The 18969-nt window shown below is 41.3% G+C and overlaps 1 long non-coding RNA gene across 1 annotated transcript; it reads left to right on the top strand.

Moving 5' to 3' along the window:
• Window positions 1–4482: 4482 nt before the first annotated feature.
• Window positions 4483–16107, top strand: LOC112587842. The gene is made up of 3 exons (XR_003112332.2): window positions 4483–11010; window positions 14030–14100; window positions 15782–16107. It is a non-coding gene; the product is annotated as an uncharacterized LOC112587842 (long non-coding RNA).
• The last annotated feature ends 2862 nt before the right edge of the window (window positions 16108–18969 follow it).

The raw sequence follows: 18969 nt of genomic DNA, 5'->3' as shown, positions 1-18969 counted from the left end.
CTTTTACTTCACTTCAGAAAAAAGGCTGCTTCTGGCATGCTTCCCTACCAGCTAGTCTCTTACCACATCATTCTCTGAAACAGTGGCTCATTTCTGCTGATCTGGGGATTCTACAAGCCCAAATACTACCTGCGTCCTCCTCCAAGTCTTAAGAGGCTTTGGTTCCTTGGGGGTGTTTCTTCTGGCTTCTCAAGTCAATCTGTTTTTTTTTAATTAATCATGGAAGAAAGGTTTAGGTGGAGGTTTTTGTGGAGTCCTTCTGGTAACCACGTTGGTGGCTGCACTTCTAGGTAGGAAACTTAGGTGAAACCAATCACATATCAGTAAGCCTTCCCCACTGCTCTGTAACAATAGTGTGCTTTTCTCTAAGGGAGGCACCATATCTTAGTTTTTTCCTTCTTCTCCCAACGCCCTGAAAAAACATTTGTGGAAATGTTTTATTGACATATATACATATACATGTGTATGCGCATGTGTGTATATACCTACGTACACATTATCTAGATATAGATCTTCTACATAGATGTTTCTTTCATAACATATATGTTTATATGTATATATCTATATATAACTGAGAAATTATGAATTTGGGCCATAAACTGGGTTTTGAGAGGACCCAGTCAGTTCCAACACCTTTAAATCTGAGCCGTGAAATTTATGTATTATCTTAAAGGAAAATGTCTTCTCCAGTAGCTGCAGCCAAAGGAAAACTACATCATTGCTAGCATTCTGCCTGTAGTGTCTGTTTCTTAAATGAATGTTCAAACACTGGTTAGTCAATTCACATTTCTCCGCATGTTCCCCGATCCTAGAGAGGGAAATCTGAGCCACGGCAGATTTTAAGTTTCCTGTTGCTGGTTTCACCCTCAATCAGGGCACCCAGCAGGGTGAGCTCTGCCTTGGTCTCCCTCCTGGTGGTGGCAGCTTCCTCAGCTGATCTGCTCAGAGTCACCCTCTCCACAGCAGTGCCCTGGGCTGAGTCCTTTCACAGACCTTTCTGTGCCCCAAGCCCAGGCATTCAGGAGCTCTCTTGAGACCCTTATGCCACATCTCATAAAATATGCCACATCTTGTGATATTCCTCAGTTGTCTTCTTTTATGTGATTTTCTTAGCTATTTTAGACATTTACTCTCCCACGTGAATTCTAAGATCATCTTATCTGATTTTGGAACAATAAACAAAAGAATTCTTGAGGTATTTTAAAAATCTTCCATCATAACAAATATTTAAAGAAATCAAGTTCTCATTGCATGGCTAGCAGTTTTTGCTTGATACACTTAGTAGCTGTATCCCTAGGTGTAAATAAGTTTGTGACATAATTTATTCAACCTAGCTTCTTAGTGATAGTATTTATGCTTTCTTGTTTATATATTTTCATTTGACCATTCTTTAAATTCTTCAGGCCTTTTGAAAGCATTTTAAGTGTGTTTCTTGTTCAACAGCATATAACGGGTTTTTGTTGTTTTTTTTTTAACTCAGTTGCATACTGTCTTTTAATAGGAAATTCAGCCCATTTACATTTCATAATAACTATATTGTTAATCTCCCTTTTATTCCTTTCATTCTACTTTATTTTCACCATTTACCAAGGGTATCCCCTTCTCCACTCTTTTTTTTTTCGCTTTCCTTAGTTTTCACTTTCTCCTGGCTAATTTAGAAACTCTACTGTGTTTATCCATTTTGTCATTTCCTCCCACTTTCTGACACACATGATCAAATGCATGTTTCTTTTCTGGGAAATAAAAAGATACAAATTTTCCTCCACTCCCTCCACAAATTCTATATATGTTGTCACAGAGAGAGGACTTTGCCCAGCCATATTTGGCTGAGGAGGGGTAGGGCAGGTAAGCAAAGTGGGCTCAGACCTGAGAATGGGACTCCAGGAACCCCCATCCAACGCTGTCTCTAGACAGACTAGATCTGACAGTTCCCAGTTACCAACAGCCCAAAAGCCCTATTTTTAAAGCTGGAGATGCCTCTCTCAAGACTTGATGCACCTGTCCTCAAGGCAGCCGGAGTGCTGGGGGCTTCGGTGCTCATAGGGAGGAGGGTAAGGCGTGAAGGGGAAGAGTGCTCCTGAGGATCACGGCTCGGGGAGGGGCATATAAGGTAAACAAAGAGGCCCTGCTGGGGAGGCAGGACTGCAGGAAGACTGAGTTCTATGACAGGGGCTTTCCTACTATGGAGGATGTAGTTTTAACCAGGGAGGAGAGGACAGTATCCTGGGTCTTGTGACTCTAGTGTTTCTTTTCAGGGAACATAGAAGTTCTGGGGTGGTCAGTCAGCCTCAGATTGGGAGTGGGCAGGCCCCTCTATGCTTTGCCCTCGGCTGGGCACTGCATATTTAAGAGGTTGGTTCAGAGCCTGTGTGAGACTCTTCATTCCCCATGGGGAAGATGGACTCTCCAGCTCTGGTCAGATTACTCCAAAGACCCAGGATCCTAGACCCCAGCACACCCTAAAGGACAGTGAGGGTCGGGGTACCCTTTTCTCAGGGTCTGCAAAGGGTCCTGTGAAAAGGAACACATCTCAGCTCCACTATCTAATACTGGGTTCTCATAGAGTGTTGGGCATACAGACGAGAATAAGGTGCACACTAAAGGAGGCTATGGCTCCTTTGGTGGTGGGGAAGCAGGAAAGAGGCTACTAATTCTCATCTAAGCATGGACTACCTGACAGGCACTGTGAAGTATGAAAATCCTGACAATAAGCATTGTCGACACTCATTTAGATGAAAAACCAGAGTCTCTGATTGGATGGCCTGCCCAAGGTAGCACACCTCATCCATGTGGAAAGCTTAGATGAAAGCTGATCCTGTCCAATTTCAAAGCCCAAGTCCTAACCTCTAGACACTCTCAAATTGTTTTGAATACTCTGGTAGCCATAATTTGGGATATGGCCTTACACTTACCAGTGAATAGGGAAGCTACCCAAGGACTGAATAAATAAGATACAGGAGATCCCTTGGTGACAGGGCAGTCTGCTCCCAATTCACAAGTATGCAGTGTGGGTTGTCCTCTGGTCCTTCTCTTAGGGAAAGGTGTAATTACTCAGGTCCCTCGGTCCCAAACCATGGTCAGAATCCCCACTAACCCTTTCCATACCAGTTCCTCATCCCCTGCCCTAAGCTGCCCTTGCCTCCTCTTTCTGTTAGAACCATACTGTGTGGGAAAGGCCTGTGAGTATTAGAGGAAGTTCCCCACAAGAGCAAACAGGTATCTCTTGATCAGGTTGTCAAAGGGCTTGGTTCCCTGTTCCCACAGTCTCTTCATATCTCTTAAAAAGCCTTTTAAAATATACTTGCATTGTAGAAAACACAGATAAAAGGAAAATGGAAAGCATTAATCTCATCACTACTAAATAACCACTGTTCCCATTATAGCAAATCTCTCTCCATCTGTCCTGGGAAAGAATAGGTCTGTGAAGCAAAGCTTAATTGTTGCCTTTGTGGAGGTTAGAGGTTATAAAGCCTATAGTTCTTGTAAGAAGTTGTGTTGGCTGTTTAACCCATTGTTCAAAAGACTCCACCATACTAACTTTGTAATTTAGATAATATAGGTGATGTTTATTAAACCTGTTATCAACAGGTAATGCTCAATTAAAAATGTTTTTCAAAATGGTATTCATTAAATACCTGAGTTTAATAAGCCAAGCACAAGACATACAGGTAGTGCTTGCCATGGGCAGAAGCCCTTTGGATCTGAAGGGTAGCCAGGTAAAGGACATGTAACTGAGACCCAGGAGAGGGTGATGAAAGGACATAGAAAATGCCAAAAAGACCCAGGAGAGGCCAGGAACACGGGAGTGACAGGAGCACAGATGCCTCAGATGCTTCAGAACAAGGGATTGTATGACCACCTTTGCTCAGCCAGAGCCCTCTTACCTGCAGATGAGAGCCAGAGGGCCAGTTGGGCAAAGGGGTCAGGGATGAGGCTTAAATGCCTGCCTAAGAATCCAGTGGAGCAGGACAAAGGAGAAATGGCTTCATTTCTGGGGAGGATGAGGAGGTGAGAAAGGGGCACCTGCCCTGCCCCCATGATCCAGAATAGTCAAAGACTGTTCAACTCATCAGGTTAAAAAAATGAGACCAGAAGGGCTGAAGAGGGCAAGGAGAAGGCATACAGGTCTGCCTCCCCAGGTGCAGTGTAGAGCTGCTAATCTGGCATCCAGAGGGCCCACATGGGGTCTCGTTGCTGTCGGGGGAGATGGGCAGACAGCCACCACAAGCGGGACAGAACCCCAGCCTGCGACCAGCCGAGAGCGTCCATGTAACACCCCCAACGTCTCAGCGCGTGGTGTAGGGCTCACGCACAGAACTCCAAGGTCACAGGAATGAAAGGAGGCGGGGCTGCCCAGGAGAGAGACCACCGACGGCTCACCTGGACATCAGCCCGGTCATTGGTCAGATCCCGGCCGGGAAGCTCTGAGAACCCTGCGCACCAGCCTGGCCCCTGCCCAGTCACCCGGGAGACTCCGGGGCGGGGCGGGGGAGAGGGCTGGGAAGGGCACGAGGGGCCGGGCTGTCGTTGAAAGGCGTTGGCCGTTGGCGAGCCCCTCCGCAGCCTTCTTTCCGTTAAGTTCACTGCTGGAGTCAAGGTTGGCCACACGCCCTCAAGGCTGCAGCAGGCTTGCCGGTCGAGAGGCTGTGGAGGTTGGAGACTCGAAAAACTAAACTGTTGCCTAGGCCTTGAACTGTAGCAGAGCCATATATTCTTGTGGTGACCGTGGCCTTAGGAAAAGAATTCTTCCTCTAGGATGATTAGGTTGGAGCTGTGCAAGCTTTATTAATATAATGCAACCGGCCTATGGGGTGGCCTTGGAGGAACCGCGGGAACATTTCAAACCTTATCCTGGGCAGGGGGTTATATGGTGGATGTCAAATTGGGTAAAATTTGTAGTTACACCCATAAATACAGAGTTTGAGCTGATGACTTCTCTTTAGCTCAAGGTTGAGGATTTTTAGCCAAGTTTTCTGATTCCAAGAGGGGAGCAGACATGCCTTCTGCTATGAGTGACTGATGGGATCATTGCCATCAGTTTGGTGACAGCTCCACATAGTTAGGGTTTCATGGACTCGGCCTCTGCACCCAGATTCCTGTCCCCATGAGACAAGCCTAGGGGTTCCCGTCGTCATTCAGGCCATCTCTAGTTTCCTTCCGTTCCTTTCTTTTCCCTATCAAAGCCCTCTCCTTCTTCATCTCTTAGGATACAATAGTTTAACCTCTCTTCCCCTTCTTACTAGATATGAGGAATTCCCCAAATGACTTATAAGTCACTTTGATGTCATTGGAGAAGTCACTTGGTTATGGTTAGGGTTACAATTAGGGTTAACAGTTAAGCATGCTGTTAAGGTTCAGGGGATGAGACAAAAGAATATTGCCCTCCAGTGGGTTCCCTTCCTAGTGGGAGGAAGAGTCTGGTGTCTTAAGTAAGGCAGACATTCTGGCTTATAGGTTAAGTGGGGTATGTGAGCTGCATTAAGGCTCTGAAGTTTGTCTGTTGATGAGGCAAAATTTGTGGTGGTCCTGCACTGGAGCCCTGAAATGATATTGGACTGGATCTGGATCTAGGTTTACCAAGAGTTGCTGGGCATTATGGGATTGGGGATGGGTGTTTTTCCCAGAAACCAGAACTGGGGAAATAAAATAGATCATACCTGGGGTAGTGAGAAAGGCTGCCTTTAAGTTTCTGTGGTGGGGCCGCTCTTAGAACTTGTTTTAAAATAGGTTAAGCCGGTATAGGAACTGTTCACATCCATGGTAATAGTCATTAGAAAAGACTTAACTGCAGTCTTCAGGGACCCAAAGGAAAAGAGGATGGCACATCACTGCTGATAGTTGTCCCTGACCTAAGAGACACATGTGGGCTTACAGGAAGACCAATTCTTCCTTCCTGAATTATTACCCTGTCTCTGTAACTGGGCCTGGAAGATGGAAACAATATTGCAGACAGAATGAAATGGCAGTCAAATGCAATTTTAAGGGTTGTTAAGAGTTTGGGATCCAATCCTGAGACTGAATGCCATTTAGCATTTAAGGTCTGGGAAGTGGGAGTCAGAGTAGCAGGAGTCTGGTGGAGAAGGGGACATATGATATTCATCGTTAGGCAGTTTGTCACTATAAATGGCATCTCTGTGGTCTGCTTACATCTTCTGCCTAACAGGAAGGAGCCTGGATGTATGATGTCAGCTATGCACCCACGCTGTAAACTGGGGAAGTCTTTCTTGGTAATTTGCTGCTTTGGCCTTTTAGCTCTCCCCTCCGTGTTTGTACCAGCAAAGTGCCTAAAGTTAGCCTGTGCTGTTGTCCCCCCACTGAAAACATGCCCTCTATGCTGTTAAACCAGATGAAGTGGAAAAGAGTGTTGGATTCTAGTGGGAACCTAGGGTTGAATTTGTAAGGATTGTAAGTCTTGTCCCTTCCTCCAGTTGTGAGATCATCTGATGAGGCCAGACACTTTTGGAACCCAGATTAGAACTGGGAAGAGTAAGTCTGCAGAGGCAGCAGCCCCGAAGGAGGTTGCATTATGATCAGAAAATGGGGAGGGACATGAGATGCGTAGCAGTGGTGCTGAGCAAGGGCTTGGCTGCAGCCTAAGTTAGGATGCTGGCTGGGGCCTTTGCTGTCACTCAGAACAGGGCCTCGAGCTGCCTCTTTGGAGCAGTGTGCAGAAAAAGCACCAGGTATCCTTGTGTTGGATGAGGAGACATACCCCTGAAAGCATCAGTTCCCAGGTTGATGGTAACTAGAAGAGTTTTTAGGGTTACTTTGAAGAAGCCAGAGGATAGGCTAGAAAATACCTGAATGGAAATGTCTTATTCTTTGTGATAAGAAAAAGGCAGGGGAAAGAATGATTTCTATTTACTGAACCCTTGGGCCTTGCTTTTGTGGGCCTCTTCTTTTTGGCTATTGCTTCATTTTTCATCATTTTGAGGTATTCCTCTTTTTAGAATTTTATTTTCTTCTCACTTGCTTTAGGTCTGTCAATCCTTACCATAAAGGAAAAATAAATGAGGCCATGAATGATTAAAAAACTAGAGTAAGGAGAGGAGAAACAAGGAAAATTGTAGAGAATAAAAACATTAGGGAGTTTAGGTTACAACAGCAGAGAGAGGAGAAAAACTTGGGGGCAGGGGAATTAGGAGGAAAAATTGATTCAGGTTAGAGATTATGTGAAAGAAAAGATAGAGGAATATTGAGGAAAGGGCGAACGCTAAGAAGAGCGAAGCTGCTAGGGCAGAAGCATAAGAAACCCACACGCAAAACAGGAAGAACTAAACCTCCTTCCCTCTGTCTCTACTTTGCTGCTTTCCTCCCTGCTTTCCTTCCTACGGTGAATGTTGACTACATGCCGAGTCCTGTACAGGCACTGAGGATAAAAGATGAGCAAGAGTCCTTCCCTGCTCCATAAAAGCTCATATGTAGTGGGGAGATAATGTCTAGGCTGTCTGTAGGATTGTGGAGTGAAAAGTGGGTTTCCAGGAACTCCCTTTTCCATGTATAGGTAAAGAGGGGACTAAGAAAATGAAGACTTCTGCCCCTGGAATGGATCCTGAAGTTTTCTCTTTTAATTGTTATTGGCCTGAGGGTGGAAGACCAGCTGATATGTATGGTCTAAGGATTCAGACTCTCCTCACTGCTTCTTTTTGCATTGTATTTTGGGGAAATGTTATAGGCACCCGGCAGGGTTCTGAAGTGAGTCAGGGATAGGATGTTTCCTGTGTCTGGATGCCACACCCACCAGGCACCGCGAGAGGGGTCAATGATCACATCTTTCCCTGAAGTACTTCTGTGAGGTTGCAGGTCATTCAGCAGCAACGCACCTTGGGCTCTTGCTTGGCTGTCATGCTATGTGCAAAAGAGAGTAAAAGAAGTTGTGAGAAAATTGGGAAGTACAAAGAAGGATGAAGAAGCATCTTTATCCCCAAATAACAACAACAACAACAAAATAATAATAATCTGAAGACGAACAACTTGGTATCCAATTTATGGGTTCCTAAAGTCCAGGAAGCCCCAAAACCAGAGAACACATACCCCGCCCCCCACCCCCCACCCCCACACTTTTGTAGAAGAGACCGCTAATATTTAAGGGTTGTTAAGAGTCTTTGCTGAGACTGAGGAGGGAGGCGGTGGGACAGAGCAGAAAGAGCCGAGGTTTTCACCCCTTGATGGGAGAGCCTTTCGCGGGGAGGTACTTTTATGAAGGTATTTAAGATCTTCCATATCCTTGCAGGTGGAAGAGTATACAGAGTTTCCAGAACAATAGCCTTCTGAGAGACTAAAGGTTTACTATGCATCTAGGTTTTTAGTTTTATAAAGCAGACATTGAAAAGTAACTGAGTTTTGGGCAACAGGGTTGGTGGGTTTTGAGTGGATCTGGGAACTCTTTCCTACATGCTCTGTTTTGAAGGTATTCCCTTCTGTTGAAGCAAATTGAGAGAGGGCCTCAAGGTCCCTGGCCAGAGCCCAAAAGACCCTGGAACTAATGTACTGAATGGATGGACGCTCTAACCTATAGACACAAAGTCGGATGAAGGACATTGGCTGTACTGCTGTCATTTTACCAAATATTTTGAGTGTTTTGTGTACCAAAGTCCTGTAATGATGGAGAGCATGTTAGGTTGGGCAGATGTCTTCACTACAACAAGAGCAGCACCACCGTATTTGCTCCATTACCATGGGCCTTTGAAAACTTTCAAAAAATTGCCACAGTCCTTGGACAGTATTTAGTTTTCATGGACCCACGCCAGCAACAATGGCATAAAGTCACAAGAGATTCCCCATCTTCATTTCTTTGAGCAGATAGCCAAAGGAAGAGTTCTGGGAGTGTGACCAGAGACTTTACAGAGATTCTGAAATCTCTGACTTATGAATTGATTAGGGGTTCTCACCTTGCTTTGCCCTACTGGAGGTGTCTCTCTGGCCGTTTAGCAAGTTTCCTGACATCTTAGTCTTCCTATGACTCTTCCAAGTCTTTTTCTAGCTCTCATAGCTCCCTTTTGGTATACATTATGCCTTTCCTAAGATGTTATTGGCTGTTCTCACAACTAAGCTGTTATTTGGGAAAGGCCAGATATTTCCTAACTACGGAAAAAACAAAAAACAAACCTGTGTACCTCACCACTTCTGGCATCTGGTTTTGTTTTCCTTTAAATGGTGTTTAGTGTCTGGACTCCAAAGCCTGTAATTCTAATGACATTTTTCTGGTAACCCAGCCTGGGAGTAATGCTTGCAGAGTATGGTGACCCAAGGACTAAAGAGCAGATAAAACCAAGGAGGGTCTTGGAATGTAGTAACGGAGAAACCAGACCCTTATTGTCCTTCCCTCCCCCATATTGTAACTATTAATGGATTTCAGGTCCTCCTGAGCAGTACAACCTCTCTCCCCTCCTACTCGCCACAGGGAGAAGGTATTTGCCTTACTCTTCCCCCACCCAATATACGTGTCTCATCCAATCAGCAAATGACCCACAAGACCCTTGTCCCACTCCTTGTACCCTGGGTATAAAAGTGGACTAAGGATCCCTGTTCAATGCCTGTTCTCCCTTGAGCTGCCCGCTGTTCTAACAGCATCTCCCATTCTAATAAATTATTTCCCTCTCATTCTGTCTCATGTCTGGAAACTCTTTTCCAAGCTGTGCCTGGACCATGACACAGAGTGCCACTATAAACAGCATGATAGGGCGCCAGTCTGCAGTCTTACAGTCCTCTCCTACCTGCTGTTCAATCTTAAAAATAACTGCTTGTTGAAATGGGTTGCCAATGAGTTTTCCCTGGGTAGAACCCTCATTCCAAAATGGAAAATATTATATGTGAAACTGTTTTGAACAGGGAACAAAAAGCCTATGTTCTGGTCCAGGCTGCAGACTTATTAGCTGTGTGAATTTTGGCACATCTTCAGATTGCTTTGGGTTTTGGTTTCCTCATGGGGAAAATTGGGATATTATACCTACCTCACAGGGTTGTTGTGAGGATTAAATGTGCTCTATAATATGTCATACCATATAAATATTTGCAACTTTTTGTTAGGATATGAGTGCTTTAAGAATATTCCCTTGCTACATAGCAGATATGCTGACATTTCTGCTATCAGATTAAGGATTTTCACTGTCATGTATTGTATAGTTGTCTTTGGAACAAAATTTTATGTTTTCAGGTAGATATTTCTGGGTGGAAAGGATTCATAGCTTTCATGTTTCCTAAAGAAGGGATTCATTGCCCTAAAAATGTTAAAATTCAGCACTTCGGAATTGGAAAGTTGGATTCAGTAACAGAAATTTATTGCTTCCAGAAGGTCCCTTTTAACACATCTGCAGTAGTTGCAACGTTTTTTAGATAGTCAAATTCTTAATGTGGCCTGATGACTATACAGAATATTTGAAATCAGGGCTGAAAATCTTGGACATATTGTATATTGTCATGGTAGCAATTAGATTATCCAATTGCCTACAGTGTGAGGGTACGTGTAAAACAAATTAACTTATTTAGCCCCATGAAAGTCACCTTACCTCATAGAATCTGTTCCCTTATTTGTGAAGTAAGAGATTCGACCTTAAAGATTTTCAAGGTTGAATTCTAGGTTGAATTCTCTAGGAAAGTGAGACCAAAGTTTGACTTTGATGGAACCCTACTGAGGACAAAATGAAACAGGCTCTGTGGAAGAGGAAAGAGAGGGAGTGTCCGAGTGAGCATCCCGGAAGCCAACCCTCCAAAAAAGTGGAAACGCGGGCCTGCTGAGGTGAAGAGCCAGAGTACTCTGGGCAGTAGAAGAGCTGGGGTCTACTTGAGATAAAAGACTCTGACGCACCGGAGGCTTAGCCTTCACCTTTCTCCATGGGACTAACTTGCCAGAACAAGCTGTTCCTCAACAAGAGAACACATCATCTCCCAGAACTTTCAAAACTTCTTCCAGTTCTCACAGGAGCAAATGCCTGGAGTCTTCCCACTTTCCACATCAGGAGGTTTACCTACTTCCAGAACATGCTGCTCTACAGACATATGAAGCTACAAGTAAGTCAAGGAATGGCAAGGCTGTTTGGAGTGGTGAAGAGAACCCCAAGACTGTAGTTTTTAAGGGTGCCTTGGAATTCCCACTCCCACATGAGGAATTTTAAGCATAAAACCTTAATATTCTTAAATTTCTTTATCAATATATGATTATTAACCAAAGTCTATAGTTTGCATTCACTATAGGGTTCAGTATTTGTGGGTTGTTTTTTTCTTTAACTGGCTTGAGGCTATTTGTGCATGTAGGATGACTGTCTCATCATGTAGTACGTGTATATTTAGCAGCCAAAGAAATTACCAAATTGTTCTCTGAATTGATGGTACCACTTTACATTCCTACTAACAGCGTGTGAGTATTCTATCCTCACCAACACTTGACATTATCCTTTTAATTTTGTCCTTCGGATGGATTTTGAGATATCTCATTGTGGTTTAAATGTTCAGTTCTCTAATGACTAGTGATGCTGAACATCTTTCATTGTTTTATTTGCCATTCACATTTTCTTTGAGGGCTTGTCTTGTGGCTCAGGTGGTAAAGCATCCAAAATCCATGCTCTTAACCACTACCTTGTTTAACCTGCCTCAGAGGCCCCACTGCTCTGCAATCACCGAGCTTGAAAAGCTAGGCTTTTATTTCTGAGCCTTAGTTTTCTCTTCACACACATACTTCATAGCTCAGCTGGTAAAGAATCTGCCTGCAATACGGGAGACCTGCGTTTGATCCCTGGGTTGGGAAGATCCCCTGGAGAAGGGAAAGGCTACCCACCCCAGTGTTCCGGCCTGGAGAATTCCATGGATTATATATAGTCCATGGTCTTGCAAAGAGTCAGACACGGCTGAACGACTTTCACTTTCTATTTTCTTTGAAGTGTCTGTTCAAATCGGTTGTCCTCCTCTCCACTTATTACTGAGTTTCAAGAATTTTAAAAATCTAGATATAAGCCCTTTTACAGATATGTCTGATGTTTTCTCTCAGTATGTTTCTTGTCTTTTTATTTAGCAGTGTCTTCTAAAGAGCAGAAATTTACAATTTTGATTAAGTCTAGTTTATCAGTTTGTTTTATATATATATATATACATATATATATATATATATATATATATACACATTGTATTTTAGGAGTAGTATCTAAAAAATACTGTAGTCTAACTAAAGGTCACAAAGGTTTTATTTTGCTTTCATCTAGAAGTTTTATAGTTTTAGATTTTACATTTTGAGTTAATTTTTTATTTTTTTTTATTTTTTTTTTTTGAGTTAATTTTTGTGTATGGTAAAAAACGTTGTATATAGTCCTTCAAAAATACAACTCAAAGTTCACTTTTTATTGGCATACGGGGATCCAGTTGTTTCAACACCACTTACTGAGAAGATCATTTCTCTCTCTACTGCTTTGCAACTTTGTTAAAGATCACTTGTTAATATATGTGTGCTTCTGAACTTTCTATTGTATTTCATTGATTTGTTCATCTTTGTGCCAATATATTGTTTTGATTACTACTACAGTAGCTTTACAGTAAGTCTTAAAATCAGATGGTATTATTAGTCTCCTGACTTCTTCAAAGTTGTTTTGAATCTCCTAGGTCTTTTGCATTTCCATGTAAGTTTTAGAATGAGCTCATCATCAGTTTCTCAAAAAATGCTTTCTGGAATTTTTATTAGGGTTACTTTGAATCTATAGCTCAATTTTAGGAGAATTTCTGTCTTAGACTGAGTCTTCTGAACTATGAGCTATGGAATAGCTCTCTATGGGTCTCCTGTAATTCAAGCAGATTCTTCACCATTTGAGCCACCGGGGAAACTTACTTGTTAGATCTTCTTTAATTTCTTTCCACAATGTTTTACAGTTTCAATTATAGATCTTGTACATCTTTTGTTAGATTTATCCTAAGTAGTTCATATTTTTCAATGCTTTTGTAAATGGTATTGTTTTCTCAATTGTTTGTTGCTGATTTTGACAAATATAATTGATTTTTGCATATTGATCTTACACCTTGCAAATTCACTAGGCTAACTTACTAGTTCTATTAGGTTTTTTATTTTTAAGACTTCATCAGATTTTCCTGTTATCTGTGAATAAAGGCAGCTTTATTTCTTTTCCATTCTGGATGTCTTTCCTTTTTCTTGCCTTATTGTACTGGTTAGAAACTCCAGTACACTGCTGTATAGAAATGGTGAGGGGGAACATGTTTTTCTTTTTCCTGAACTTAGGAATGCATTCTATTTTATACCTACAAGTATAGTCTTATTAAAATTATGATGATAGCTATAGATTTTCTTAGATGTCCTTTATAAGATTAAGGATGTTCTCTTCCATTATTGATTATCTGAGAATTTTAAGAATGGATGTTGGATTTTGTCAAATGGCTTATCATCCTCTGAGATGATTATTGTTGTTGTGGTTATTTTGAAAAAATAAATTAGCTCTATTGACTAGAAAAATTTAGGAGCAAAAGGTTACTTTTTTAATAGTGATATCCTTATTTTATGATTCTCTAGCAATCAGCAAATTTTTTCTGTAGTTAATATTTCAGATAATATTTTAGGCTTTGTAAGCCACATACAGTGTCTGTCACTTATTCTTTGTTTTTGTTTTTTTTAACTATTCTTAGCTTATATTTTAAAATTTTAGTCTGGCCACCTGAACTAAAAATAATTTTAACATTATTACATGATTGGATATATAGTTGTAAAAAGAAGCAACTTTAGTAGCAACAAAAAGGTATATGATCACCAAACCAAAATTATCTATTGGGCCTTTGCCAAAAAAAACCTTTGCAAATCTCCTATTCTAGAATATTGTTACAGAATACTTTTCAAGGAGTAATACATTTTCACATATTGTATATGGCCTAGATTAAATTAAGCCAAGAGTGGCAGCTTCTCCTCATCTGTAATCCTAATCCTTAAACTGGGAATTCTTTTTTAAGTGTGATTATTAAATATGTGGCATGAAGAAGCAACTGATAAAGTTTCGTTGTTAGTCTGGAAATTAATTGATGGAAACTATGCTTGATTTCTCAGACATTGGAATACCTGGATCCTAGGTTTAGAAACAGCACTGGCTGAGACTTGCTTCTTTGGAAACAAACCAGGTATAGTCTTGATTGGCTGGGTGTTAAATACTCACTTTAAGTGCATTTAAAACTGACACTTGCATAGCAGTAATTGTATTCCGGGTATTGTGTTATGGGTTTTTTCCTCTGAGAATGTCTCCTTGTCTACAAAATGGGGATGATAATGATGTTAATAACAGCTTTCTTGTAGAGTTGCTGAGGAGGTTTAAGTTACTTAGCTAAGATGCTTATACAGGTGGAAACAGAATCTGGCTCTTAACTCTATATTGTGCTATTTCCCTAGTGCATTATGTTCTCCTTTCTCTGCTTCCTCCCTTTACCATTTGATCTTCTCCAGGTCCTCTAGGTTGTCACAAAGACTGAAAAGTTCCATTAACACTAAATAAAGTGAACTACAAGATTTATGGTAGTTTTTAAGCAGTGTTCAATTTTAACTTGCAGTACAAAACAATGTTTTATTAATCTTCATTTCGGTCTGGACTTAATATCTGTTCAAGAATTCAAAACCTTATGAGTGAGGAGGGTCAGAATATTTTAGAAAGGGAGAAAGAGAGAGACAATAAGAATGAAATTAAAGAAACTAAGAACTAGAAAAGCTTGCACCCGTTTCTTACCTGAATATAGAATTGGAATTTGGAGGTAGTCAAAGTACTTTCTCCCTTATTTGGCTTCATTTGGATCAATTTAACCAATTTGTGTGTTTTTGAAAGAACCTCTCTGGGCCAACCATCAACTGCATGTCAATTATGACACTACTTTCAAAGGTCAACAAACAAAATAACCCAAATCAAAATGACATGGCATTCATTATAAACTACATTGATTCACTCCTCATACCATGTACATCCTCAGGGTTACTGGTTTTCTTCCTAGGGAATGGGCCAGGATGCACCTGACTGATGGGGCGTTCCACACAGATCTACACTACTGATTGACTCTTGTGACTAGTTTCCATCCACTGCCCTGGGCCAGGCCTGATTCAGTTCTCCCACAGGCTCATGGTCCTTGGTTTTCCCCTTTCAGCATAAGTCCATTGCTCTATTACCAAGCCCCTAGTCGTATGGCTTCACATATACAGCAGTTAAGTAGTGTGGGTCTCTCTCTGCCTGGCAGGGGCCCACCATTTGACCTATAAGGGAATCAGGGAAAGCTACATTATTTTCAAGCTACAACATTTTCACTTTTTCTTGAGCTTTCAGTGAACTCATGTACTTTCCCCTCTGCCTAAAGCCTTTTTATTTTACCCAGATCTGTCCTTTCCCAAGTTCCTGGGCTCTGCAGTGGCAACCGTTACACTGACTATATTTAAAACTCCATCCTAATATCATCAACTATTACTCACATTCATTGTCTAAAGTAGCTTCATGTCCCCCTCCCTAGAGAAGTACCTACTTCTTAAGGGACAAGTGTTCTATTGTGGAATACTATCATTTTGGTAAATCTAGAAAATACCAGCAAGCAATGACATTAAGATTGGAATTATCTGCAACCATCCGGAGTCAACTTGCTGGCAACATTTTAGTGGATATTCCCACAGTGTTTGCCCTATATACATTTTTTCTTTCAGAAACAGGATCATTTAGTACAATTCTGTCTACCACACTGATTTTTTTAATGATCTTTCATATAATTGTGCTTTAATTTAATTAATAAATCAACAAACTTGTTAACAAATTAACAAATCTGCTGTTGTCCACAGGCCCCATTCCAGGAGGATTTTCACGTGCAAGGTGAATGGACACCAACCAGAGACTAGAGACACTGAGAACAGGGACCCCCTGTGTTGCTCCGTCTCCTGAGTGAGAGGGCAAGTGTGCTTTTAAGTGTGGGATATTTGAGTTCTTTTGTGTGAGGTTTCTTTGAAACTGTGCATTTCCACTCATGAAACAAATGGTGCCATAGAATGCCTGGCACTAAGGTATATAAACGATTCACTGAAACCTTCTTGACATTTGTGCTATCTCACAACATATGTACTTCAAGGCGATACTAGAGCATTGTAATAAAGTGGTCTTTTGATGACATGTGATCTGTCAAAGCGTTCATTTGTGTGAAATATCTTTCAAAGATGACACAAATTAAGTAATATGTAGTACTATATATGTTTTAGATAAGGATTTCTTCATACTACTTATATACAAAAATGTCATACAACTTGAAGCCCTCACTTGCAAAGGGCAGCAATAAGTGTTATGTATTAGCCATTGGAGGGCCCTTCACTATTTAGTCTATACCAAGGCACAAAGTCTTAACTCTGAGAAAATATTCAAGGGAATGTGGGGAGCTTTTGTTTTTTAGTCATTGGTTCACTCTGAAGATGCCTGAACTCCACTGACCCTGGGCTGGGCTGGCTGCAGTGAACTTAGCACTGCTACTCTCAAAAGCTATGTCCACGGTGTACAGCTTCCCATGGGGCCATTATGTTTTCTCCCTTCCAAGATGCCTCTGTCTCGGGGTGCTGAATGTGAGTAGAGTGATAATATTATTATATTAGCTACCATCCAAACTGGAAAGCCCAGCTACCTCAGTGGATCCAGAATCCATATTTTCTTCAAGTTGGGCAGTTTATCCTCAGAGCCTTGTTGGGTCTCTGTCATCTAGTTAAACAAAGTGGTGACGAAAGGGGTTATTCAAGCTGGTTTATCTGCACTTGGCTTGAAACATGCACACAGTATCATTCCAACTGTGAACCAGAAAATATGACTCAAGACAAATGTCAGACTGTACTTAAGCATAGAGAGACTTTTAATTTTTAACAAGGCACTCCAGTCATCTCTCTTAAAAAAGACCCCCTTCACAGCACACAGAACTTTAAAAGAAGGCACAGGGACATGGCAGATTATGCTAACAGTATTTGAATAAAATGTATTTAAGAGAAATGTTAATTGCAGAGAATGTCTGGCATTTTAAGAGAAAAAATTGCTCTTAAGTCGAACCAAGTTTTGTCCTTTATATTATGGAGAATGAAAAGTATTTTACAGCCCTTTAAATTTCCTTAAGCAGCAACTGTTCTTTAGCAAATCTGGGAAAGCTTCATGGATGAGGCAAGACCCTGGCCAAATTGAGAAATTTTCATGTTTCCCTTGGGAAACAGATTTGAATAGTCTTGTTGAAAAGCAGAAGTGTAGAGGTGATCTCTCTTTGCTACGCTGTGCACCATTGATCTGGTTCCTGTGACGATGCCTGTCTGTGTCCCAGCACTGAAGCTGTGCCATCTTCTCAACTGATGAGAATGGATACTGCTGACAGTAATAATAGCAACAGGAATAACGTCCCACTTTTGTTTGCTGTGTGGCTGAACCTGGCTATTATCATGACTCTCTAAAGTCTTAGGTCAAATACTACTATTTACTGTAATATTTTCTGTTTTCTCCATACAAAATTGATCCTCTTTGGGTTTTCCAAAATGCTTGTTTTTTGTGTGTTCCATAACATGTTAAAAGTTTTCTCATAAAAGTTACAGAAAATGTACATAATTCCATAGCTCCAGAGGGAGTATAGTTTGAGAAGCATGGTGCTAAAAAATAACCGACCACAGCTCTCACTGAGTGCCTACCTAGTAAGGCATCAGATGGTGCTCTGTGAGGAGGAATTTCTGCAACCTGGAATAAAGGGAGATTTGGGGAGCACCACTCAGGCAGCAATCACCTTATTAGTTGTATCTTATTATAACAAAAATTTGTTGGGGCCTCCCTGGAGGTTCAGTGATTAAGACTCCATGCTTCCAATGCAGGGGACACAGATTCGTTCCCTTGTCAGGCAACCTAAGACCCTGCATGTCACATCACAAAAAGAAAAAAAAAAAATTTCTTCTGACTGGGCCTTTGGAATTAGTTCCAAGCTCAAGCTACACGTTACACTCTTTTATTTACTGGAGGTAGAAAAATACCTCCTAGATAGCTGAGAAGATGAAATGATAATTGAGATATATTTAGTGTTCTCTGAACTAAATATGTTCCATGTAAACATAGCTGGGAGTAACCACTGATTGCATCTTAATTTTGGACACTGATCAGCATTCAAAACCAAGAATAAATTAATCAAAGACAAAACTGCACTTGTCATTAAGAGTAAACCATTCTTCCTTAAAGGCACTTTTCCCAAGGTACTGATCTTCTTCCTTGGGGAGAGGTCAGAATCCTTCCATCACATGCTCAGTTCAACTCAAGTCAACCCCTGGCATGTAGGTGCAATGGGCAGTTCCTGTGCAGCGTCCCATGACAGGCGTGGGGGCTTTTCCCACAGGAAGATGTTAATGTCTGTCTGTAACGGCATGTTTCCTTAACTTTCTCTGAGCTGATAGACTTCAGGGGCATAGACTGACATGCACACAGTTAGGTGTTGTGTTGAATGGCCTTGCAGCACACAGAGCTCATTTGATGTGCTCTTTTGTCAGCCCAATGAGCCGCTGCTTCCACCACCACTCTTTGGTGGTGGCCGTAGGAAAGCCCCAAGTAAAACTGCAATGTTAGTGGGTATCTCATGAGACAATTACTTTTTCAAATTGTTTATGCTTTGGAGAAGTATTTCAGAGAACTCATGCTTCCTGACGAATTTCTAAACTAGAAAGAAACAGAAATTTTTAATATTGTATATTATTTAACCCAATATATCCAAAATATTATCTCAAGATGTATTAAAATTATTAATGGGAAATTTTACATTTTTAATACTAAATCTTTGAAATCTTGTACTTTACATTTAAAGCACATTCCAGTTTGAACCAGGCACATTTCAAGTGCCCAAAAGTCACATGTGGCCGATGGTCACTGTTTTGAACAGCACAGGTCTAAACCTTCTTCTCTTACTCAGACCTCTCCTTTCCTAAATTTCCTGGGATCTGAAGTGGCCAGTATAATATACAAATTCCATTTAAAGTCCTGTTCC

This window comes from Bubalus bubalis, chromosome 11 (assembly GCF_019923935.1).
Source record: "Bubalus bubalis isolate 160015118507 breed Murrah chromosome 11, NDDB_SH_1, whole genome shotgun sequence".
In the NCBI taxonomy this organism is placed as follows: Eukaryota; Metazoa; Chordata; class Mammalia; order Artiodactyla; family Bovidae; genus Bubalus; species Bubalus bubalis.
The sequence above is the reverse complement of the archived record's forward strand: the minus strand, read 5'-3'. Positions and strand labels throughout refer to the sequence as shown.